Source organism: Peromyscus eremicus, chromosome 1 (genome assembly GCF_949786415.1).
Source record: "Peromyscus eremicus chromosome 1, PerEre_H2_v1, whole genome shotgun sequence".
Taxonomy (NCBI): Eukaryota; Metazoa; Chordata; class Mammalia; order Rodentia; family Cricetidae; genus Peromyscus; species Peromyscus eremicus.
The window spans coordinates 106,063,158-106,089,834 of NC_081416.1; positions in this window are offsets into that span (position 1 = coordinate 106,063,158).

Here is a 26,677-nt window from a genome sequence, read left to right on the forward strand (position 1 = left end):
AAAATATATACTTACATGTCACCTTTTAATAGTTTGTCCTTGGTCAATATATGGAGTACCAAGGAGAATAGGATCAATGGTATCTGAAAACATCTATTACAATTATCACAGCTCAGGAACATTATACAAATAGCTTATGAAAACCTAGTAAGGAGAACAAATCAATATCTTCATGCAAATACATACACAAATCAAATGGATGAAACTTTTACTTTCAATTTACTTCAACTTGCCTTAGAAGATATTTTGACTGAATAATAATCCACTTCCAAATTCCCGAGTCTGACTTTTTTTAAATGGGAGACAATGTTACAGGATATTTGATCACACTGCATGTAAATGTGTCTATGTTTTACTTCAGGTGCCAAAAGCACCTGATTGGTTTAATAAAGAGCTGAATGGCCAATAGCTAGGCAGGGGAAGATAGCTGAACTTCCAGACACAGAGAGAAACTCAGGGGATGAATCTAGTCACAGGGATTTTGTCATTGAGACACAGAGGAAGTTGGACTATAGAATGGAGAAGAAGTGAAGAGCCATATGGCAGGATATAGATTAATAGAAATAGGTTAATTTAAATTGTAAGATCCAGTTTAGAACAAGCCTAAGCTAAAGGCCAAACTTTCATAATTAATAAGTCTCCTTGTAATTATTTGGGGGCTAGTGATCCAAAGAAAGTCTACCTGCAGGATAGTTTGTTGGTTTCCTGTTAAATTAGATGTTTTAAGATGCAGAATGATGAATTTAAGAATGTGCCATTCTGAGAAAGACTCCCTGGAGCAGGTGGACCAGAGAACAGGGTGAGTTGTGCTTAGCTTAGGTTTTGCCCATTTAAATCTTAGGTTCCAAAACTGGCCTGATGCATGAACTTTTTCTTGAGTCTCTCTGAAGTTTTTTGGATGTTGAATACGTCCTGAAGGGGGAAAATGCAATGTTGCCAGCCTTTTCATGTGCTGAGATGGAGGGCCTGCCTCTCCATGTCATGGTGCATTTAATATATCTTTAGGCTATCTCAAGAGACAGTTAGCAAGAACTTTACACAATGATATAGCATCCTTGTCAATAAAGCTTAAATTTTACTGACACACATCCCAATTTAATCTTGTTCCCTCTTACTAGAGAGAATTAGATTTTTTCCTGTCTTGGCAAGAGCAATATCCCTCAAGATATATTATTTACTCAGGAGAAAAATTCAAAAAATGAAAAAAAATCATAAGATATACTTCATAATCTGCTTTTGTATAAAACAATTCATAAAGGGAAATAAAATATAAACTATATATCTATCCAGAATGCAATAAAACAAAAGCATACAGGAGCGACCCTATCTCTGGGAGTCTAGTGACTATGAGGGTCCTTGCAACCAACCTAATGCTGATTCAATAACACAGAAGATGTAATTCTGTTTTTATTGAAGTATATAAAAGGACAATTTATAACAATACTCCACTTGCAAAGAAGATAGACACAGTGCTTTACCAGTGTTAGTGGGAGGGTCCTCACTCAGTATCTGCTGCTGGTGACCACACTCAGTTGTTCTCCTGAATCTGAACAAACAAATTTGTTCATTGTTGCTTTCCTAAGTTATAAAGAAGAATAAGGCCACTGGGGAGTGACAAGATTCAGACTACTGGCACTCTCACATTGATGGTTCTCATAAAGAATCCACAAGAACTTCAGAATGGGATAGCATTTTTTATGTATTGTTTTCTTAAGTAGACACTGAGCTAGGAGTGGGCCACAAATTCACCTATCATTAGTAAATAAGAGACTAGCTTCCCATCAAATCCTGTGGCATATACTAGATGGTACAGGGTAGGGCTTCAACTTCCCTTCAACATCATCAGATTCCAGTCTTCATATCTAGATATGCCATGTGTTTTTCCTACGCGTGTCTTGAATGAATGTGTAAATTGAAGGATATTACAAACTATGGACATGAAGCTTATAAACCAGTTGGGCATATACATTAGATTATGTTTAGTAGAAACAAAACATCAATAAAGAGGTATTCTATTGTAATAGCACTGGTCTTTCACCTATGAAATATTTCAGAGAGCAGGTAGGACCTTGTTCTGTGGTAGTAGGTGAGTAGAAAGGTTGACTGGAGTTGTTAGTGTGTATTTATTGTTGCAAGAGAGAGAAAGCTTCCATTTGAGGACTTCTATATTATGCTATATAGAGAGAATGCAATCATGATTCAGGAAATGAGTAGGTGATACTATGAAGTCAGCCCTTCCCATCTTATTCTAAACATGGGCCAGCATGCCAAGTTTAGCAAGCTCTCCTTCATCAGCTGCCTTCCCACATGAACACACATTTCTACATACAATGTAAAGCAAGCTTCAATACAGATCCCCTCTTTTTGTTTGATACTTACAGTTACTTTGTTATTTATCTGCATATCATTTGTTTTCTGCCAAGGTTTAGTGGAATAAAATGATACTATGCTTCTTGCTAACAGCAGTCTGTAAAGTCTCCCAGAGTCAGATGTGGTGGCCCCCTCCTATTTCCCCAGTTTCTTAGGAGGCTGAGGCAGTAGGATCCTGAAACTGAGGGCATCCCTAGCAAAGTTGCTAGGTACTAGCTCAAATAACTAATTAGCTGTCTAGCTAATCGGTAAACTAAACAAAGAGTTAATTAAAAATGAATGAATTGATAAATAAATAATTCTAATAGGACTTCAACAAATATTTAATAAAATTATCAAGAATTATATGGTGAGAATTACAAGAAAATAGAAGAAGCTCTGTCTTGAACAAAGCATTAGTTTCTGCCTCTAAGAAAAATGTGTTTGAAGGTAATATAAAGTTTGGCTAAGTTTCATAAGCAGGCAGGAAGTATATGGACAGAAGAATTTTTTGTGAAAATATCTTTCAAAATTCACCTTCATGGCTAGGTGAGATCACCTGGACAGTATGACCCAAGGCAAGTGTCAACTTTCCCCAAGCCTGTGTTTACACCGACAAGAAAGGATTGTAGACATAGGTGATTTGTAGCATGACTCTAACCTCTTAAACAACACAGCATCTCTCTCTCTCTCTGTCCTGCGCTCCCACACATCTTCTTTATATATGTCTGTAATAAATGCTACAACACTGCTTTACCCTTTGTCCTATATCTATAAAAAAACTTGTGCTATTTTTCTCTACACAACTATAATAATTCAGGCTCACATGAGGGAGCAATGGGTGTGGGAGTGGCTGATGAATTTAAACGAATTGCTTGTCTGCAGATCTGAAGTAACATACGGTCCTCCACAGTTGCATAAGGTACAGGCCAGTTGGGTGTATTTCTATGAGCTGCTGGACAGAAGTTATTTCTGGTCCATTTCTTCTAAATAACCCTGATCAAATTGTTTCCATACTCTTCTTTTTTTTTTTTTAACAAGTAATTTTTATTACTTTCTAAATCTTTTCACTTCGCTGCCACAGGGTTGAGACAGATAACATGTTTTCTTCTTTTTTCTCTTTCCTGATCTAAATGACCAGGCTTCAGGAGACAATAAAACAGGCTATGAATTCCTGAGCTGGTTTCTATTCACAGGCCACATTGAGCTCTCCAGGACTAATCGAATTTCATATCAGCAACCTCAATAGTCCTGGCAGTTCCACAGACAATTACTTAATTTATGGTTGTAAATCACATTTGAATCACAAAATCTGGTTAGATGAGTGCATGGACCAAACATATAATTAAGATTAGAGTACCCATGAAGAAGGTGACAATTATTTATAGCCATGACTATTCTGATTGTATAGAACAACTTGACGTCTTAGAATTCTTGAGATGTTGAAAATTCTTAACAGAATTTCATCAGTAAAGCTGAAGAAATTAGTAAAAATTATTGACACTGATGATAAACCTAGAAATTAGAAAAAAAAAGTTACTTGCTTATAACATACTTAGATTAGATTGGCAATGTGAATATAAATATTGTGATTGCTTATCAGTAAAATGTACTTATAGTATCATCTCAATTGGTATGGTTAGAATTTTACATCATGGTATATTTCTATCTCTCTTTATGTATTTTATCCCCACTCAGCAGTGATATCAGTCTCAACACAGTGTCAAGCTAAGAAAATAATTCATTAAAATCACTAAAATAACATTTTTCAGCAGATCAGGCAACCAGACAAACAATATGTAAAAAGGTTTTAAGGATACAGAGAAAACTCTTGCTTGCAAATCTATATAATACAAAGAAGGAAGCTGGGCATTACTTGAATTAGGCAAAGGTGTTGTTGATGCTGCCTTTGTTTAACATGTCAAGATGTGTTGCTTTGCCTGCCTAAGGCACCTGATTGTTCTAATAAAAAGCAGACAGGCCAATAGTTAGGCAGTAGAGGGATAAGCAGGGCTAGCCGGCAGGGAGAATAAGTAGGAGGAGGAATCTAAGCTCGAGGAGGCCAGAGAGTGAGGGAGAAAGAAAGGGAAACCCCTGGGGCCAGCCAGGCAGCCATTCAGCCAGCCAGACTTGGAGTAAGACATACAGAATGAAAGAAAGGTAAAAAGCTCTGAGGCAAAATGTGGATGAAGAGAGACAGGTTAAAATAAGTGGTAAGAGCTAGTGGGACAAGCATGAGATAAGACTGAGCATTCATAGCTAATAATAATTCTCTGTTTCATGATTTGGGAGCTGGTTGGTGGCCCAAAGAAAGCCTGCTACAGCTGACCATGTGTTTCATGCCTATAATCATAGCACCTGGGAGGCTGAGAGAGGAGGATTACTGAAAGTTCAAAGCCAGCATGGGCTACATAGTGAGTTCAAGACAGATTGCTCTACAAAGTAAAACTGTCTCAAAAACTCAAAAGCAATAACTAAATGAAGTGAATGGATGACCACAAATAATAACCAAATATGTATCATATGTTGCCTCTGCTCTAGGTTATAAATTACACAAATGGTACAATTTGTTATTCATTATGAGTCAATAAAATTCCACTGTGGACACATTCAGAATTTTTTACCTATTCTCCTTTAGATGAACTTTAGGACCATGCCATATCTTGACATTTGGATAATGAGACAATGAATATAGATGAGCAAGGGTCTTTGCTATATTCTGAGAGATTCCTTTTCATACATACCCAGGCATGTAATAACTATATCAGTCAAAAACAGTTTGTCAAGGATTCTCACATGCCAATTCTCACATTGGTTGTACTAATTCACATCCCTATTATCAGTAAATGATGAGTCTTATCTTCATCAGCATCTGTTGTTGTTTGTGTTCTTGATGATAGTCATTGTTTGGAGGTGAGAGGGACTCTCAGTGTTGTTTCATTTCATATATTCCAAACATATGGGGAAAAAGCATCCTTTGCCATCAACCTTTTTCTACACCTTGATGATAAACAACCAACAGACCTTCTGCACATGAACAGGATAAAAGTCAAAAAAGCAATAAAAACCAAAAGAATAATTGGCACCCATATTAAACAACTTCATGTAAATTTTTAGAAATGCTTTTGTAATCAACTAAAATAGTTGGACATTTTCATGGTAATATATTTACATTTATGAGGGGGGTGGTGGATTGAAAGAAAATGGTCCTCAAGGGGAGTGGCACTATTAGATGGTGTGAATTTGTTGGGTTAGGTATGGCCCTGTTGGAGGAAGTGTGTACTGTGGGAGGCAGGTTTTGAGGTCTCCTATGCTCAAGCTACACTCAATGTGACACTTAGCTCACTTCCTGTTGCCTCCAGATTGAGATGTAGAGTTCTTAGCTACCTCTCCAACACCGTATCTGCCTGCATGTTGCCATGCTTCCTGTCATGAAGATAATGAACTAAAACTCTGAAAATGAAAGCCAGTAACAATTAAATGCTTTCCTTTATAAGAGTTGCTGTGGTTATAGTGTCTCTTCATGAAAATAGAAACCCTAAGAAAAGAGAAATATTAAAAATGTGTGCCATTTAAAATAGTAACACTTTATAATATGATAATATAATTTGATTTGAAATCTATATTTGTGATTAAAGCAGTTTATTATAAAATCATATGTGTTATTGCTAGGGGCAATCTTTCTACAGTAGTGATTCGTATCAATTAGCTTGACTTACTTAGAACATCTATGTGATCATCATGTATAATTTATATTCAACTCCATTTTCCTTTTGCTTCTTCAACACTTTTCCTAACTTAACAGTCTAATGTAGATATCTTTGCTTTGTTCCACACAGTAACTGCTTTACATTTACTTTGACTTCTGGGTCAGGTAATTTATTGGAACATATCTCTCAGAAACTATCAGGGTTTTGTTTACTCTTACAAATAACTCCAAAGCTTAGCAGACAGGAAGGGCTCATAGACCCATTAGACTCTCACTTAGTGAATAAATATTCTTAAAGCTTTGTGTGATTTGTAATATATTTTTTTCAAGACATTGTTTCACTGTGTGGAACTTGCTTTGTAGACCAGGTTGGCCTTAATCTCACAGAGATCTACCTGTCTCTGCCTCTCAACTGCTGGGATTAAAGGTGTGTGCTATCACTGCCTGACTTTGTAATGTATTCTATTGCTACCTTGGATTTAAAAAATAAAATAAAATTTTTGTGCAGTTTGAAATGTGAGAAAGATTCCAGCCAACTAGATTTTGTGTAGTTTTTAATTCAAAAGTGATTTTTATTAAGGGGAATTAAATTTGGTCTTCATAGAGAAAACTGGGAGTAATTAAGAAAAGAACATTAGACACTATGAACAGGAAGTGATGCCTCACTATTGTTGATAGAGGTATAGACTCTTGTGACTTACTTGGGAATATAAATTAAATTCCTCCTACCATTATAGACCACAGACTTGCATTAGTATCTTGGTAGGTTTGCTAAAAAGAAGTTAATCAAATGCTAAATGCTTCAGGGTAAAAGAATATTCCTTTTAAAAAAAATACTTATGGTATGGAGATAAGCCTTTGAGTGGCTAAGAACAAGAACATATCTTTGAAATGTTATTAGTTATTTTCTATATAATAGGCATGGGAGTGTACATGAACACAGGAAGCTGTGTGACACAGGTGACAGGAATCATGGCCTTTACACTGCTGCAACATTCTCCACTTTCATAAGTGACTATATGTAGCAAGGGGTCTGGGATATTACAGACATTCAAAATGGCTTTATCTTCTACCCATTATCTTCCCACTCATTTTTTTAGCTCTCTAAGAATTCCATACAGTATGTTTTGATTATATTCATCCCTTCTCCCAAGGCCTCCCAGATTCATTCCCCTTCCCTACCCATGCAACTGTGTCCCCGTTTTATTATTTCCTTTTAAAATCAATTAAGTACATAATTTGGGCTGCACACATGCTCTTGGATGTGATCTTCCATTGAAGTATGTTGGATTTTCTATGGACCACATCTTTAAGAAAACTGACTCTCCCACTCCTAGCAGCTAAATTATCAATAGTTCCTTACATAGGTGTGGGACTTAGTGTCTACCTCCTTATTCCTTCCTGGAATTTTGTCTGACTTGAGCATGCATAATTCTCTATGAGTCCATATGTGTAACTAACATGCCATGAGTTGAAAACACTGTTTTCTTGGAGGCATCCAGTCACTGTCTCATACGATCTTTCTGACTCTCACATCCATGATGATCCCTGACCTTCAGGAATTGGGGATATCATGTAGATGTTACATTTAGAGTTGAGCATTCCTCACTCACTCATTCAATATACCTATTTTGCCTTCATTCTCTGTTATTTTTAAAATAAAATTGACACATGAATTGGTCCTATTTTATCCTCACTGATCATAATTGACATGGGTATTCTAAGGTAGACATTAGAGAAATATAGAATAGTTTGTAAAAATTCCAGCTTGATTATATATGATTATTTCTTCTTATAATAACTGGATACTTGTTACAAAAGGACTTTGTCCAATTTAGGTTTAAATATATTATGTGTAAGAGATATCTATGGCCAAACTTGAAGATATTCTGGGGTGCCTTCTAATCAGAGAGATGCTGTACAGAGAGTATTCAGGCAGGCTGAGCTTCTGTTTTGGAAAATGGCTTGAGCACATGAGGAATAACACACAGGTGAGAAAGGACAGCCCATGCATTCATCCTTGGAGATTTAGGAACTTGTTTGAAGATGACAGTGCTGTCTCTTTTGTTCAGCACATAAAGAACATCTAGAGTCCTCCTTTTCTCTAACTAGCAAAAAAAAAAAATGCTGCTAAGATCAGAGATGAGCAGTGGGGCAGATCTAGCTGGGATACAATTTTCCTCCACACAGAATACCAGGTACCCACTTGCAAGAAGCCTGTATCATCCATAAATGAAAGCATCCAAGAAAGTTATATGTCACTATGATTCAATTCACATATGGAGCAGAGAATCTTTTCATTATTTTATTTTAAGAAAAGACATATAAAGGCTATTCTAAGTTCTTAGAATAAAAGAGAATAGCCAGTAAAGAAAGAGGAAGAATTGATCATTACAGTACTATAGGACATCATGGACCCATAGACAACCCCTCAGGAAACTTTACATCCAATAGAGCTGAAATTTTAGAGTTTGTTAAATGTAAAAATCACAAGATATTTTTCATTATTTCTGTTAATCTTTTTCCTTTTAAAAATCTCTTAGCTTTGGTTGGCTTGAAAGGTGGCACAGCAGCAGTTAAGGGCATGTGACGCTCCTGCAGAGAACCATAACTTTGTTCCCAGCACACACACATTAGGAGGTTCATAACAGTCTGGAACTAAGTGTGCTGATAGATTTTTTTTTTCTAGCAACTTGATATAAGTTTGGGTGGGTCGTCTCAGAAAAGGAACCTCAACTGAGAAAATGCCTCCATCAGATTGCCCTGTAGACAAGCCTGTGGGACATTTTCCTGATTGATGAGTGATATGTAAATGCTCAGCCTACTGATAGCACTGTCACTCCTAGTCAGATGGTCCTGGATTGCAAAAGAAAGAAAATTAAGCAAGCCAAAAAGCAGCATTTCTCTATAGATCCTGCACTAGTTCTCATTTTCGGGTTCATGTCTTGAGTAACCACCTTTACTTCCTTTCATGATGGACTATTTGCTGTTTGCTGAAATGTATGCTTTCCTTCCCAAGTTGCTGATGGTCTTTTTTCTGAGCAACAGAAAGCAAGTCAATGCTCTCTAGGTCTTTATCATGGCAATAGAAACCCTAACTAAGACAGCATCAGATAAAACAAATAAAACTGTCTCTTAACTGTTTTGATGTCAGACAAAACATATGTGAGTAGGATTCAATAGTGTCTGACAAACCATTTGTAGTTAATGCTACATCAATTCATTTTCATGTCAGTGGGCATAGATAGCATTTATTAATAACTTTTCATATGGTAGACTGTAATAGTTAGTATACCTTTGTTAAGTTTACTTTTCCCTGCAAGTTCCATCTTACATAAACATTGTATAATACATGCAAATAATCAGGATTAAGAAGCCTAGGTGTTAAGAACCTAAATGATTAAAAACCTAAAGCTAATGTTTTGAGAATATGAAAAGAAGTAAGACAATGGAGTTTCTTTTCTATAGTCAATTGACAGAAATTTCCATTTCTTTATCTTAGTTCACAAGTGGGACTATTTAAATTAATATAGATAACTGGAATTAGGTATTGGTCAACAGACTTAATACTTGATCTTGGCTAATATTTACAGAAACTCTGTATTACAGAACTTCAATGGGTCTTGATTTGTTGTGAATAAAAGATTTATCTGCCGGGCGGTGGTGGCGCACACCTTTAATCCCAGCACTCGAGAGGCAGAGCCAGGCAGATCTCTGTGAGTTCGAGGCCAGCCTGGGCTACCAAGTGAGTTCCAGGAAAGGCACAAAGCTACACAGAGAAACCCTGTCTCGGAAAAAAAAAAAAAAAAAAAAAAAAAAAAAAAAGATTTATCCATGCCCCTCTGCTTCAGGTTGATTTTCTGATCCTATGATAATACCATGGCTAAGAGCAATTAGAAGAATAAAAAGTTTGTTACAGAATATTTATTTACACTGTGTGAAGATGTGTCACTATGATTGATTTAATAAAGAGCTGAACGGGCAGTAGTTAGGCAGAAGAGAATAGATAGGACTTCCAGGAAGAAAGGAACTCGGGGTTAGAATCTAGTGCAGCAGGAGATGCCAGTAGACACTGAAGAAGTCTGAGATGTGGTACAGAGGAGAGGCAACCGAGCCATGTGGCAGAATGTAGATTAAAAAAAACAGGTTCATTTAAGTTATAAGTGCTAGTTGGGGAAAAGCCTAATCTAAGGCTAAGCTTTCATAATTAATAATGTCTCCATGTCATAATTTGTGAGCTGGTGGCCCAAAGGAAAGTCTGACTACAAAGGTTTATTTCAGCTTACACTTCTAGATCCTAGTCCACTATCTAAGGAACCCAAGCAGGAACTGAAGCAGGAGCCATAAAGAAACATTGATTACTGACTTGCTCAGAGGCTCCTAGTATTTATTCCTATATAGTTCAGGACTACCTTACCCAAGGTGGCAGGCCCAAAGTTGTCTGAGCCTTCCTGCATCAATTAATACAAAGACAATTTTCTTAAGACATTCCCACAGGCCAATCTGATTAGTGAATTTTCTCAATGGAGACTTCTCCTCTCAGATTATTTTAGGCTGTGTCAAGAGACAATTCAGAGCCGGGCGGTGGTGGCACATGCCTTTAATCCCAGCACTTGGGAGGCAGAGGCAGGCGGATTTCTGTGAGTTCAAGGCCAGGCTGGTCTACAAAGTGAGTTCCAGGAAAGGCGCAAAACTACACAGAGAAACCCTGTCTCGAAAAACAAAACCAAACAAACAAAAAAGAGACAATTAGGATAACAAGGATATTATCTCGTACCTGTAGTATTATAATGAATGTTTTCATGTTTATTTTGTAGTAAGTCGAAAGTTGCAAGAAATTGAACGTGCTCCTTAGTTTCAAAATTGTCCAAATTTGAATTGCCCTTCATCTTCATTGTGAATTTACCTTTATTCGTTCTTCAGTTTGAACAAGGTTATAATTCAAGTAGGAAATAAAAGTTACCATTTGTTAATTGAAGCACATCTATTTACTATCATCTTCTCTCATTAGACTGAGGTTATTTTGGATTACCTCCTCACTCTTCTAGAATCCATGATTTAGGTGTAAAAGAAAAAATTAAATATGATACAAGTATTTCTTAAAGTTAATCTTTACTAACACAATTACTTGAGAACACATTAAGGATAACATTCATTGAATAAATAAATAAGGTACTTTGTACTTACTCCAGATGCTTGAAACTATATATTCAAAATTTAATTAAAAACCCAGTAACAAAAATAGCAGTTGCTAAGTCCTCTGAGTTAGATGCTTACAAAATCTCTTATAGCAACTCATTTTTGTGCCATCCATTAGAATATGCAAAATATCTTTTAAACATTCCTTAATATTTCTTATGACTACCATTAGTCTTATCATATAGTATGTAGCTAATGAATAAATGCCTATATTAAAATCACAATGACAAATTTAAACTTAGAAAGCCCATAGGAATCCCTAAAAATAATAGCACCTTTATATATTTTAGGAAAATGTATTACACATTTCCCAAACCTAACAAAAAGAACAGAACTAACAGAGCATGGTCGAACATGTTTATAATCCCAACACTTGAGAGGCTGAGACAGGAGGATTTTTGTGAGTTCAAAGACAACCTCTACTATATAAAGATTTCCAGACCAGCCAGGACTACAAAACAAGACTCTATCACAAGATAAATAAAAAACAAATGATATAAAATACAGTCAATGGTCACTCTTAAGTTAGTCTATATTAGATATATGACTTCCTCCCATGTGACCAGTACAAATTTATGAATTTTATATTGTATTGAGTTGCCTCAAGTACATTTGGAAATGATTACCATTAAGGAGGGACCAAAAATAACAAAACTCCAAACTTTCATCCTTCAACAAAAAATCAAAAGAAGCAAATAAAAAACTATCAACTATTTAGCAAGACAAAATATCAAGACAAGATCTTATTCTTCATGCTGGCAGCATCCTATTCCAAGAGTTCATCTTATTTCTGTGACATTAATCAACTCTGCATTGACTAATATATGTGACTTCAGATTCTTCAAAAAAAAAAAATGATGGTATTTATCTACTAGGGAGTCCTATTGGTTTTGTGCTCTGATTTAATTTTCCTCATGGACTTGTTATGGATTTGGAAGTGTACTAGTGTCAAAAGTGAGGAGAAGAGCCAGAAACCCTGGGGAGTTCAATTGATCATCCCTCATTTTTGTTCACTCCTTCCTGGCCACGGTCTTGGTTATTGGTTTTGGAAGGCTTTTCAGCCCACAGTGACACTCTGTGGTGGTTAAGCAGACAACAGCAGAAGTTCAGGAAGCAAAACCTCAGCTGTTCATCTGGCATTGCAATCTTGGGCAACTGATTTGAATAAATCAATACGCAATTGTCTTTTCTAGGAAACCGTTTTTAGTCTATAACGAGTTTGCTCTTTGAACAGTGTCACATCATCACAGTTGCTTCTGGTGGGCATTTGATCACAGAAGAAAATTGGCCTGGTTATTGAGAATGTTTGAAGACAAATAGTTTTATCAAAAAATTCCACCCGTTGTAAATTCAGAAAACAAACTGTACATAGACTCATTCACACATTTCTGCACACATTTCAATTTTTTGTCGACCATGGGGATAGTAATGTCAAAAGGGACTGGAAGGACTGAGAAAATAAATGTAATCTGATATAGTTTTATTTATAGAAATTTAAATGTTAATACTAGTAATTGACTAAGTTATTGGGAACTTTTAAGTGTACCTGTATCAAGTAAGTAAGAAAACTGCTTTAGCTTTTCATGTAGGACTTTATAACCCTTTATAACCCTGACTGGGATACAACTGTATATCTTCCTGTCTGCCTCCTCAGTGCTCAGATTACAGATGTGAGCCTTTGGCTCTAACATGTGTCTACTTTTCAACTGCAAATTTTATTAGATTTAAATAAGTATAAAAGATAAAATGAAAATTTAGCATGTAAACTTTAGTGGATTATAAATGTATATTATACACTGGATTTCAATACTGGATGAAAATAATGTTAAAAAAAACTCAATAATGATTTTAACACTCATTTGATGTTGATATGATAGTTGGGAAATAATGAATTCAAATGCATTTTTATTAAATATTTCTGTTTTTATGTGCTAGTATGGCTACTAAAAACTACCTATATCAGTGAGATTATATTTCTTTATCTAAACGTGAATGTGTAGTGTGTGTGTGTGTGTGTGTGTGTGTGTGTGTGTGTGTACGTGTGTTTGTGTATATAGTCAAACATGGGTGTGAAAGCATGCACACACCTGTGTTCATGTACCTGTGGAGGCCAGAAGTTGATATCAAGTGTCTTCCAAGATCACTCTCTGTTGGAAGCCTTGCTCCAGATGGGTTCCATGTCCTGGGATGGATGTTTAAAGTTGGCACTAAGAAGAGACTGTGATCACCTGTTGTTCAAATAAGTGGCTGGGATAGTCTGAGCTGTTTTTATTTACATAGTTTCAATGTTTCACATGTGGTGATTCCTTTATGATTTATCTTATGCTGACTGAGCTTATCTTGCACCTTACATATAATAGATGATAAATAAATATTGAATTTTAAGAAAATATTATGAACAGTCTTGTAGCTTATACTTGATATAAGCAGCAGAACGGAGGATCAATCTCTTGGGCCGATCCAGTTTACATAGCCAGTTCTGTACCAGTCAGGGGTACAGAGCAAGATACTCTCTCTTAAAAAAAATTAAAGGAATGCCAGGATACAATGTAGAATCTCTTCACTCTAAAACCGTACCTCTTCCTACTACTCCTAATAAAGTCCAAATTCAGAGTCGTATTTTGAGATGTACAAATTATGCCTCAAAGGTATATTTTCTATCAAAATTGTTACACCACTTTTATTTCTCATCAAGATTACTTACTTAATGACTTCAATTCTGCCTAATTTTACTTTAGTTATATAGCAGATCTCCAGCTACTCCCTAATAGGAGCAGAAGTCATGAAAGACAAAAGTTTATGCTTTGATTTTTCACTTTAGCTTAGTCAAGGTACATGCTACATACCTCAGTCCTCAGCTAAAGCTATGTGGACCAGGGAGAACTCCTAAGCTGAACCAAGGCAGTGTCTAAACATGCCGAGACCAATGTAACTCTGTAGGTTTCCACGAAGGCAAAAGAAGGCTCTATGCTACTAGGTGTAACTTACCACTACTTTTGTATAATAATGGAAGTTTGGGGTCATGTGTGTGTTATTGTTTCTGCTCTGTTTTTTTTTGGGGGGGGCACCACCCAACTCCCAAATAAATCACTCATGGAGGCTTATTCTTACTTATGAATGCCTGGTCTTAGTTTGGCTTCTTTCTTGCCAGCTTTCCTTAACTTAGTCCATCTACCTTTTGCCTCTGGGATTTTCCCATTCTCTTACTTCTGTAAATATTACTCTGACTCGTGTCTTGCTCGTTGTATAGCTGGGTGGCTGGCCCCTGTAGTTTTCTTCCTTCTGTGCCTCCTTCTCTTCTTTTTCTCTATTTTTTCTCTCTTCCTGCCAGCTCCACCTATCCTTTCTCCTGCCTCACTATGGGATGTTCAGCTTTTTACTAAAGCATCAGATGTGTTATGCACAGTAATACAGCTTCACAGTGTAGCTGGAGAATTTTTCTCCAGCTCCCACTGCCAAGTCCCGCCAGTCCCGGAGCCCACTTATAAAATAAACACACAGACTCTTACATTATTTAAACTGCTTGGCCATTAGCTCAGGCCAATCATCATTGTCTAGCTCTCACTCTTATATTCAGCCCATTTCTATTAATCTTTACTTTGTCACGTGGCTCATGGCTTACCGGTACTTTACATCTTCCTTGTCTTGGCGGTGGCTCCAGCCGGTCTCTCTTTCCTTCCTCCTTCCTCAATTTTCTTCTCTCCTTGTCTCGCCTACACTTCCTGCCTGATCACTGGCCAATCAGTGCTTTATTTATATAGAGCGATATCCACAGCATCACAGAGTGAAATAAATTCAACATAAACAAAAGTAACATACCTTAAAATAATATTCTACATGTGTGCCCTTCTGGAAGCTCCAAAATCAATAAATATGTCTAGAAAAAAATGGCTCAGCAATTAAGAGTCTATGGTGCTCTTGTAGAGGACCAGAATTCTGTTCACAGCATCAATGTTGGGTGGCTCACAATTGTCTATAACTCCAGGCAGACCTGATGCCTATAGCCTCCTGTGATTTCTGAATTCCCACATTCACATACCCCACCACACAAATACACAAAAATATTTGAGTATTAAAAACTCAAATAAACCTAAAAATTAAAATGAAATCAATAATAATAACTGATTCCATAAACTTCCTAGCCAGAAGCCATTACATATTTAATGAATAACATCTACTTTATTTTATTAAGGAAGAAAGATCAGGCAAATAAATTTGAAATCTGAAAGAACAGCCAAAGAAATCTTAGCAAAAATAGTATTTTAGGTAGAATTGAAGCTATATGGGCCACATCAGTATATTTACATCATATAAGATATGGGTTAAAGTTTTCGTTTGATAATACATACTTTTGAGTTAAGTGTACCATTTCAATATCCTTATTAAATGAATATTTAATACAATTTTTCAAGCAAAAAACATTTTGAAAATTAATTGGTCAATGCATACAATGTGTATGTATATACATTAAAAGACAAATGGATAATTCAGGAATAGTCAATCGGCATTAAATTTAAATTGCTCCAATTCTCATTAGAGAAGTGTCAGCCAGCAACTGATGAGGACAGATGCAGAGACTCACAGCTAAATATTAGGCGGAGCTCAGGGCACCCTGTTAAAAAGTGGGGACGAAGGATTGCCGGAACCAGAGGGGCTAAGGACACCAGGAAAACATGGTTCACAGAATCAACTAAGCAGGGCTCATAGGGCCTCACAGAGACTTAAACAACAATCAGGGACCCTGTATAAGGCTGACTTGGGCCCTCTGTATATACCTTATGGTTACGTAGCTTGGTGTTCTTATAGGACTACTTTTTCTATGCTTGGTACCATTTTCTTCCTACTAGGTTGCTTGTCCAGCCTTGATATTAGGGTTTGTGCCCAGTCTTATTGTAACTTGTTAGGCTATATTCAGTGGATATCCCTGGGAGGTCTGCTTTTTTTAAATAAGGGAACTGGAGGAAGAGTTAATCCTGAGAAGAGGGGAGATGGGGCAGAGACTGAGAGGGGTGGAGGGAGGGGAAACTGCAGTCAGGATGTAATGTATGAGAGAATAAAAACTTGAAAAAAAGAAAAACATTAAATGACTCTGTATTTTTTTCCTGTAAGGTTTTCTGTCAAGTCAATGGTATCTCTTGAAAGAATATTGTTTCTTGTAATACATTTGGTGTACAAAAGTTATGCTTTTAATAAAGACATATTTAGTTAGTTTTATTTTATGCATATGTATATGTGTTTATAGAGTTCATGTGCACCACATGCATGCCTGAACCAATGGAGATCAGAAGAAGGCATCAGAGGCCCTGAAACAGGAGGTCCAAATGGTTGTGGACCACCATATATGTTCTGGAAATAGAACTTATTCCTCTACAAATATAGCCAGTAATCTTAAGCTTCGAACTGTCTCTCCAGTCCCTGGCCTCCAAAAATTTCTTAAAATCAAATATAATTCAAATTTTGTAGGTTCTTGAAACTTAATAATACATCAACTAATCAGAACCCATCAACATAATGTAATCCAATTAATGATTTTAATGCCCCTCAGGGCCAAGGATAAAACCTAGGTTCTTTCTCATGCCACACAACCATTCTTCTCCTGAACTGTTCCCACTGCTTTCAAACTAACTTTCCTTTATGCATTTTATAGAGAGTAATCAACACATACTAGATCCTGACCTTTAGTAGATATGAGTATGTATCTTACTAGCTGAATGACACAGGACATGTAACATCTACTTCTGTGATATCAGTCTCCTTACATTGTGAATAATGCTAACAATACCATCCTTGAGGAAGATGTGTGCCAACTATATGCATTAAAACATGTAGATACACTTAGCACAAGTCTGTAAATTTCATTACCTAGGACTATCCCTTACTGAGAATGAAGCTATCCCTTACCTAGAATGAAACGTTGTACAGATGCAATATTGACCTGTCTGTCTTCCTAACCTTTACTCTGAATTTCTTTTTCTATTTTCTTTAAGCTCTGAGGCTGATGAAGTTTTATTTCTGAGTTGAGTATTAAAATGAAAGGGTCTTATATGAAGCAGAGAAGGTATTTCAATGCCAAAATATACTTAGGGCAGAGTCACACTAGGCTGAGTCCTGCAAAAGAGAAAGAATGGAGACCTAAAAAGCAAACAAACCAACCAAACCAAACCAAACCCCTAAACAGAGCTTTCTATCCCACCTCTGTCCTTACTTCCTTGTCTCTTTTAGTCTCTCCATTCTTCTCTTCTTCCTTCCTTTGCTCCTTCATATTTTCTTTCTCTCCTTTATTTTCATGATTAAACCCCAGTCCAAAACATCACCACATCAAATCTGTTCTATTTCATGAATCCAGAATGTCCATTTCACAGCGTAAAACCCTTCAGGCAATTTCCTATTGTAAAATAGCTGTGCAGACCCTCATCACTGACCTGCAGGCCCTCACCTGGCCTCAGACCTTTGCGTTCTGTGGCCTCACTGCACCCAGCTGCTTGTTTTCACCTCTGTCTTCCACCTCCATGGCCTTCTGCTTTCAGAAACTTTGAAAGAGCTAATCCTCATAGAGGCAACCCATGTCCTCTTGATTTCTCCATGCATCTCTCAATGTCAATATCAGTTTCCAAAAAGCTCCATTAGGATAATTATTACTTTTAATGCACCAATTATGCTGTCTCATTTTTATTCTAATATTATGAAACACTTTTAAATACTCAGTTTTAAATATTTAAATCAAAATAGTATTATATATATATATATATATATATATATATATAGAGAGAGAGAGAGAGAGAGAGAGAGAGAGAATGTACAGAAAATGTACACATTGGAATCTCTTTCTCTCTCTTTGGAAACATGGGGCTGGAGGCTGGGGTAGTGGTGGTGCATGCCTTCCATTCCAGTTCTCAGGATGCAGAGGCAGAGGCAGGCAGATCTGGGTGAGTTCAAGACCAGCCTTGTCTACAAAGCAAGTTCCAAGGCATCCAGAACAGTTATACAGAGAAACTCTTTCTTAAAATAAATAAATAAATAGTAAATTGCTGCTCTTGTAGAGAACTTAAATTCATATGACAGCTCATAATGACTGTGCTTCAGCTCCTGGGGATCTGACTCCCTCTCCAAGTCTTTGTATGCACCTGCATTCAGATGCACATATAAGCACTTAGACAGACAGGCATATACACAATTAAAGGTAAAATAAATTAGTACTATCTATCTTTGTGTGATTTTCTTTTTTATATTTTTTTCTTTGTGTGATTTTCAATACATTTAACTGTGATTTTGATTAACCCTTTTCTCTGTGGTTTGAACTTTTCTAAATCCATGAAGGACACATGAATCATAAAAGGGTTACTCTTGCTTTTATGGATTATATACTTTGATGACATCCATTCATATGAAAATTAACTGAAAAGCAGGATAAGAGTGATTCAATCCTCCATTTATTTGTCTAGCACATCCATCTTTACTCAGTATGGAATATGGCTTTAAAAAGAGAGGTACTTAGCTCCTGCTATCACCAAGTACTGCTCAGTGACCAAGGTGCAGTGAATGTGGCAAAAAAAAAAGTTCTTTTGAAGAAGCACCTGAGAACTAAGTGAAAACCCGTTTTCTCAGGCTGTATTGAGGTTTTATAAATGTTCTACAAGGAGTATTAATAAAACTAAGACCTAAAAGTTGAAGGTGATTTAGTTAACAAAGAGAGGTAAAGGGTCAGTCAGACATCTTCTAGGTAGAGCCCAAAGATTCTGAAAAAAATAACTGGAGGAAAGAAAAGAGATAACTAAAAATGGTATTGGCATTTGGAAGATGAGAAAATGCCCTCTACCTGGAGCAGTAGGGAGTCAGAATGGGCAGCCCTCTGCAAACTGAATGGAAGCAGGTGGTTAACAAGTTTGCTTTCACAAACACTTTATATTTACAAATCAATAGCAAATTGTCTTTGAGGATGTTTTATTTATTTTGTTTTCAAATCAAGTTATAAAACCTATATGAAAATTGTAAGTCAGATATTCTGAACACTCCATAAAAAACTCTAACACAAAAACCATGGAAGCCACTGGGAACATTCTCAAGGGATCATGTACCATCATTTAAAGTGAGAGTTAGAGTAAGGAAATATTGACAGAGCAGGACTTATTGAATCAAGGAGAAACCAGGCAACCTATGATGACAGCATCAAGGAAGTCTGAACCTGGGGCAGGATTTAATATACACAAACAACTGTCTTGATACATAAGCATGTCCTCTAATTTGGGGACAACAGAAGTCCTTTAATAAAATGGAATATATCACCCATATGGCTTGCTTTGTATATTAACTTAATGTTTCAGAATGCTGTATTTTCTTAAGAATAATGGAGGCAGAGTCATGAAGGTGTCACCAATTAGGTATCAAGATCAATATCTCTAGTAGTTCTATGCTCAGTAGTTCTATGCTTCAGTTGAAGGAACATAGAACTACAGAGTTTTGAGGTAATAATAATCAAAGGGATACAAGAAAGATAGGAACTATATCAGATAGTGAAGGGATGTTGTGTGGGATAAGACATTTAATTTAAAACCAGATAAAAAAGAAACAAACCAATTAAAGAAAAATTGCCACCTGCAGATAGAACAGTAGAAATCAAAAATTCTGTCAGGAATGGGTTTGGGCTTGGGGTGGTAATTCCTGTGGGATGTCTTTCTGTATGTTGTGAATGTGTTGCTCTCATTGGTTGATAAATAAGGCTGTTTGGCCAATGATGAGGCAGAATAAGGTTAGGTGGTACATTCAAACTGAAGACAGAGATGAAGAAGGGCGGAGTCAGAGCAAATGCTGTGAGCCACCCAATAAGCAAGATGTGGAAGAACTGGTAAGCCACAGGCCACAAGGCAATACATAGATTAATAGAAATGAGTTAATTTAAATGTAAGAACTAGCTAGTAATAAGCCTGAGTCATCGGCCAAGCATTTATAATTAATAAAGGCCTATGAATGATTATTTAAAAGTGGCTGCGGTACAAGGCAGGACAGAGAAATGCTTCTGGTTACATATGGCACCCACCATCTGGCATGGATCCACATAAGACCTAAGAAAGCTTAAAAAAGGTTCTGAACACAGAGAAACAGCTGCACTGGGCTTCCTAGTCCCACAGTCTCATGCCAGCAACAGCACAGAAACACATTTCCTGACAGCTGCCTGCAAGATGGAGCCGGCCACCAGCTGCCATGAGCTAAGCCACATGGCAGGCTTCCACAACCCCTCACATGGGTCACATACAGAGAGGATTCTCCCAGCCACTGCCTGCAGGCTTAAGCTGCCAGTGCAAGCTCTGCCAACATTCTACATCATGGGTTTGGAATTTTGGTCATGCAGAGAAAAAAAAAAAAGGATTACAGATACACAATAAAGGCAGATTCAGATGGAAAAAATAAATGGGCTACAATGTGTTTAAAATATACATAGGCCTAGGAGAAAACAGAAGGTATCGACAGTCATAAAAAAGAAACACAGTTTTAAAATAATAAAGTCCTTAAAATGGGAGTAAAATAATATTTAAACAGCACATAAAGATGGAAAATACACAGAGAGTCTGGATACTATATTTTATTATGTTGTCTTTGAATTGTTTGACTGTAGAAGAAGGAGCAACAGCTGCTCAGAAACATTTGGTTATAAATGTTGCTGGCTTAATCCAATTTATGTATTTAAAAAAATGTCTTGACTTAAAATTTTAAGCCAAAAGATATGTTACTTTGCTGTGGGATGTATGGCAAATGTGTTGCTGATTAATCAATAAAACACTGATTGGCCGTTGGCTAGGCAGGAAGTATAGGTGGGGCAAGGAGGAGAATAAAGCTGGGAAGTGGAAGGCTGAGTCAGAGAGACACTGCCAGCCTCCACCATGACAAACAGCATGTGAAGATGCCGGTAAGCCACGAGCCATGTGGCTAGGTATAGATTTATGGAAATGGATTAATTTAAGCTGTAAGAACAGTTAGCAAGAAGCCTGCCACTGCCATACAGTTTGTAACCAATATAAGTCTCTGTGTTTACTTGGTCGGGTCTGAGAGGCTGTGGGACTGGCAGGTGAGAGAGATTTGTCCTGACTGTGGGCCAGGCAGGAAAACTCAAGCTACATTACTTTGAAAAAGAGGCTCTGCTTTTGTTTCCACAGGAAACAAGATGCTATGGATTTGTTCCAGGTTAATATGGATAAGGTATGATCAAGGGATCAAGGGAGACCTCCTGAATCTTGACAGATGATATGTATCAACCAAGGTCTTTCCCAGGACTTGGCCATCATCACAAATTTTCTCACTGGGACCCTAAAGATGCTTTGTCCGCAGATAGCAGGAAGCAGTTTGGAGAACACGATGCCCACACTCCCAAGAGGAGTATGGGAGGGTTTTGGTTATTTGGTGGGTTGTGGATGTTTCTTATCATTTAGGGGAATATAGTATATTGATACAAATTTAAAGGTTTTTTTTTTGTTACACTATATAAATTTTTCTACTCATGTTTAAGTTATTGTACCTGTGCAATTCATTGTAAAATGTAAGGTAAAATTCAAATTTTTTAAAACTAATATAAATTATTTAATATAATCAAGAAACATAGGTTAATAATTAGTCATCTATAACAATCAAATATATAGATACGTTAGACATGTCATACAGCGATATATTTTAGATAGATGAATGGCCTTCAAATACTTCAAAGACCTATAGAATATGGCATTTAAAATATTTTGTTATGGATTTTCATGACAATGAGACACATCTGTTCCTTGCAACTCCTATTAACTTCATAAAAGAATGATGGGCATCAAAGCAACTCCATAGGAGTTTGCTTTCATTATGGCAAGATTAACCATTTGGGAAAGAAACTGCTCTTGCCTTTGACTGCTAACAATGTGCTGTGCAGACTAGACATGCAGGACACACAGGAAAAAGACTGTTGAACTTTGCCAAAACAAGGCAGAACACACCTGCTTCAGGGAAGAGTCTGCCAGATATTCTGCAGGACACAGAGGAAAGCGACTCATGAACTTTGCCAGTTTAGGTGGAACAGTCCTTCAAATTTCTTGAAAGATCTGCCAGATACTTTAGGCCTATAGGATGAAGATGGATGCCCCAATGTTACAGAAGAACTTTGGGTGACTATCGAGGCAGCCAGATGTTTGTCATTTCTAGAGTTTTGGAAGTTGCTTGCAATGCACTTCCTGTTTACTCAGGTAATATTATATCTTTCTGTGACCTTTGATGGAATTGAAGACTAGATAGTTATAATTATACTTTTCCCTAGTTATGATAAAAGGTAAATTAGATATGAAACTTTAGAATCACAAAGATAGGATAGATGATAGAATATTTTCTTTAATTCTGCCAAATACAAATAAACTAGATATTGCAACTGTAATTCTTGCTTGATAACTGTTTTGTTATATGTAATTTTACTATATTAAAGTGAAAACCTTCCTTTTTGGTTAGACAGAAAGAAGGAAATGCTGTGTGGGATGTTTTACTGTATGCTGTGAATATGTGTTGCTCTTATTGGTTGATAAATAAAGCTGTTTGACCAATGGCAAAGAAGAATAAGTTTAGGTGATACATTCAAACTGCAGACAGGGCAGAGTCAGAGCAGACACTGTGAGCCATCCAAGAAGCAAGGCATGGAAGAACTGGTAAGCCATGGGCAACCTGGAAATTCATAGATGAGTAGAAATGGGCTAATTTAAATGCAAGAGCTAGCTAATAATAAGCCTGAGCCATTGACCAAGCATTTATAATTAAAATAAGCCTCTGAATAATTATTTAAAAGTTTCTATAGAACAGGGCAGGACAGAGAAAAGTCTCTGGTTACATAGACAGAAAGGAGGCTCCACATAGGAAAGGTCTGGAAAGCAAGAGAAAGGGATGACCAGGCACTATCCACAGAAGTGAGTAGGTGCATCATATTTCAGCCCAATATGTCTCAGATGAACAGCTTTGGATTATATCCTAGTAAAAAAATAATACTTGTAAAAATACTATTATAGTTGTGTTATTAATAAACTTTGAATAGAAAGGTAAACCCAAAAGCAAGAGAAAAAGTGTGTGTGTGTGTGTGTGTGTGTGTGTGTGTGCGTGTGTGTGTGTGTGTGTAAAAAGAACAATTATATGGTCAAAGTAAAGATAGCTTTTGAAAATAAAACTGACAAGACATTATGATTAACTGGTTATGAAGTCTACAGAAAAAATGGACTAATTGAGGCCCTTCATTTACTAGCTACAGCAAATTGCAGATGACTGTGTAAAATGCTTGAGAAAGAAGTCTCCCTTTCATGGATGCTAAAGCAATTACCAGGTGATGCTGAGCTTCTTTGGGAAGAAACTTCCCAGGGTGGAAAGGGAAGAATGAAAGGCACTGGGAAAACACAGGGGCTGACAAGAAGTGTCCGTGGTGTGGGCTGATACCATGCTTCTTGATGTGCCCATCTAGAATAGTGCTGAGAAAAATTCTCTTTATTTATATATATAGGGTATATCAAAACACAGTATGAAAATTACTAAAATTTTTAGTAGACACAGGGATAGGAGGATGTGGTGTGTTGAATAGGAATGGCCCACATAGGCTCATAGACTTGAATGCTTGGTCACCAGAGGATGGCACTATTAGGAAAGGAGTGGCCTTGTTGGATGAAGTGTGTCCCTGGAGGTGAGCTTTCAGTTTTCAAATGCTCCAATGAGGCCCAGTGTCTCTTTCTCTATTCTTCCTGCTGCCTGCCAATCTGGAGGTAGAGTTCTCAGCTATCTCTCAAGAACCATGTCTGCCTTCATGCACAATGCTTCCTGCAATGATGATAATGGACTAAACTCTGAACTGCAATCCAGCCCCAAATGAAATGGTTTCCTTTTTAAGAGTTGCCATGGTTATGGTGTATCTTCACAGCAATAAGGTCTTGGTAAGTTTGACAGATTTGAAGGAAGTAAGATGCAAGGACAGAGAAATGTGTTTGCACTTTAGTGGAACATAAAGTCTGAATCTTCTTACCTCCTCCACTGGAATTCTGGGTTAAAGGTTTGCTTCACCGTGTCTGGGCTTCATCATTTTTCATACATACTTTTCTTTATATTTTTTGTTTGTTTGTTTTTAATAGGAACTGAGAAGGTAGATGAGGAATACATTTGTACTACAAAGCAAATCAGTATAGAACTGACGATCTTCCACATTGACTTTAAATAACATTTTGGATCCATAAGATTGATTCATGCCACTTGTCTGCTGAAAGCCATTAAGAAACTTCCTGCCTCACCTACAGAAAATACTGACTTGTTCCATAAAATATGACCAATCATCTTGCATTAGCCTACCTCCTCATCTCTTACATCATACCTCTAATTCATCCTCAGCCATGCTGAGCTTTTAGATTTTCCTCAACACACTGAGCAGTCCGTATCTTCTTCAGGGCCTTTAATTCTCCTCATACTCTACTTGAAATGTTTTCTTCCAGATATTGACAAATCAAAAAACTCATTTCCCTCAGTAATTAATTGAAAGAGCCCCTTCTGACAGAAGTTTTGATCATTTTTTGAAATGCCTCTATATATTCTATTGATTTTTCTTGCATTATTTTGATGAAAATTCATGTTCATCAAAATAATGTTACAGACTTTAGTTACTTACAGTTTACTCCTTTATAAGTCACACAAAAATTGAATTTTGCATATCTTATTTACCACTCTATAGCCAAGACTTAGTATAATGGGTAACAGTCAGAAAGGGCCTTGTAAATGCTTACTTAATAAAATGACTCACCTCAAGCCTTATTTATGACTTGTCTTTGTTTTTGATACATTCATTCACTATGGATAAAAATATATCTTGGACATAGCCTTTTATGGAGAAGTATTTTTCAAACCACAAACCAACTGACATTTTAAGCAGCCAGGGTAGATTCTATACACATAGATGCACCACACACACACACACACACACACACACACACACACACACACACATTTATACTGTACTAAATTCATTGTAAGACAATCTAGTATATATAATCTGTGAAAAAATATTCATTTTGATATTTATATGTTCTCTTTCTTCTTCCTCCCCCTCATGACCACGTGAGTATGTATGTGTGTGTGTGAGTATGTGTGTGTGTGTAAATGAATGTCAGTGACAGGAGAGGCCAAAATAGTATACAAGATTTCCCTGAGCTGGAGCTAGAGTTGTACGCAGTTATGAGGCACTTAATGTGGGTATTCTGAATTGAATTCTGGTCCTCAGAAGAAGTAGCAAGTGGTCTTAACTGCTGAGACACCTCCCAGAACCCTTCTGTGTATTATGTTTTTAATACCATGATAGTTGTCATAATATACATATGTATAATAAAAAATATATAATGACAACTATTATGCTATTAAATATATAATAGATATTAAATATATTATAATATTTAATTATATATTATATCATCTAATTATATAATTATAAATTTTATATGATATAAATTATATATATATATATAAAAATGACAACTGTGGGTTAAATAAGATAATAAATACAAGGGAGCTGGGGAAGTACCTCAGCAGTTAAGGCCACTTGCTGCTTCGTTAAAGGACCAGAATTCAATTTGGTATATTTTTTATTTATGGGAAACAAATGTTGGTAGAGAAATAAACCCTAATTTAGTGATTGTTTTGTATTGGCCTCCAAATATGATGTAGATATATAATAATGAGCTTTTCTGGTTAGAAATTTTATACCATACCTATGCATATAATTACTATAAATCCTGTGGGGAGGTCAGGGATTAACATTCATTAATTTATATACAAAATATTCAAAGTGAAAATTAGGCTACTTACTAGTACACTCATTTTACATAAGATTTTTTATTTAAAATCTCAAAGAAAGCTAAACAAAAGGAATGGTAAAATAAGTTCCCCTTTAACATAAAAATTATAGCAAAATGCTTCTTTTTGACACATCATACTACAGGGTAAGAATTATTGCTGGTAAAAATTTGATGAACACAGAATAATTGCATATGAAATACTGTTTGCTTACATGTTTGCTATAAAATAGCAAAATATTTTATTCATATAAACAGTAAAAAATGAAAAATCTGACATGATCAATGTCCTATGATTCTATACTATCTGTGTAGGTAGTGTGTAATCCAGCTGCCATACCATGGCAATCAATGCTATAACATACCCATAGTACACCCTCTTAAGTTACATGTGAGAGAGATTAAATGATCAACCACGGAGGCAGACTTAATAAGCCACAATGTTGAAAGTAGAACTGAATCTCCTTGTTCTAAAATTTTCATTACTTCCACACTATCCCATCCATCTTTATTTCTGTTTATTCATTCCTGTCCCACAGAAATACAATTTAACAGTTGGGCACCCATGGGGAAATGCAAATGAAACTTCAGCCACTCTATTTGG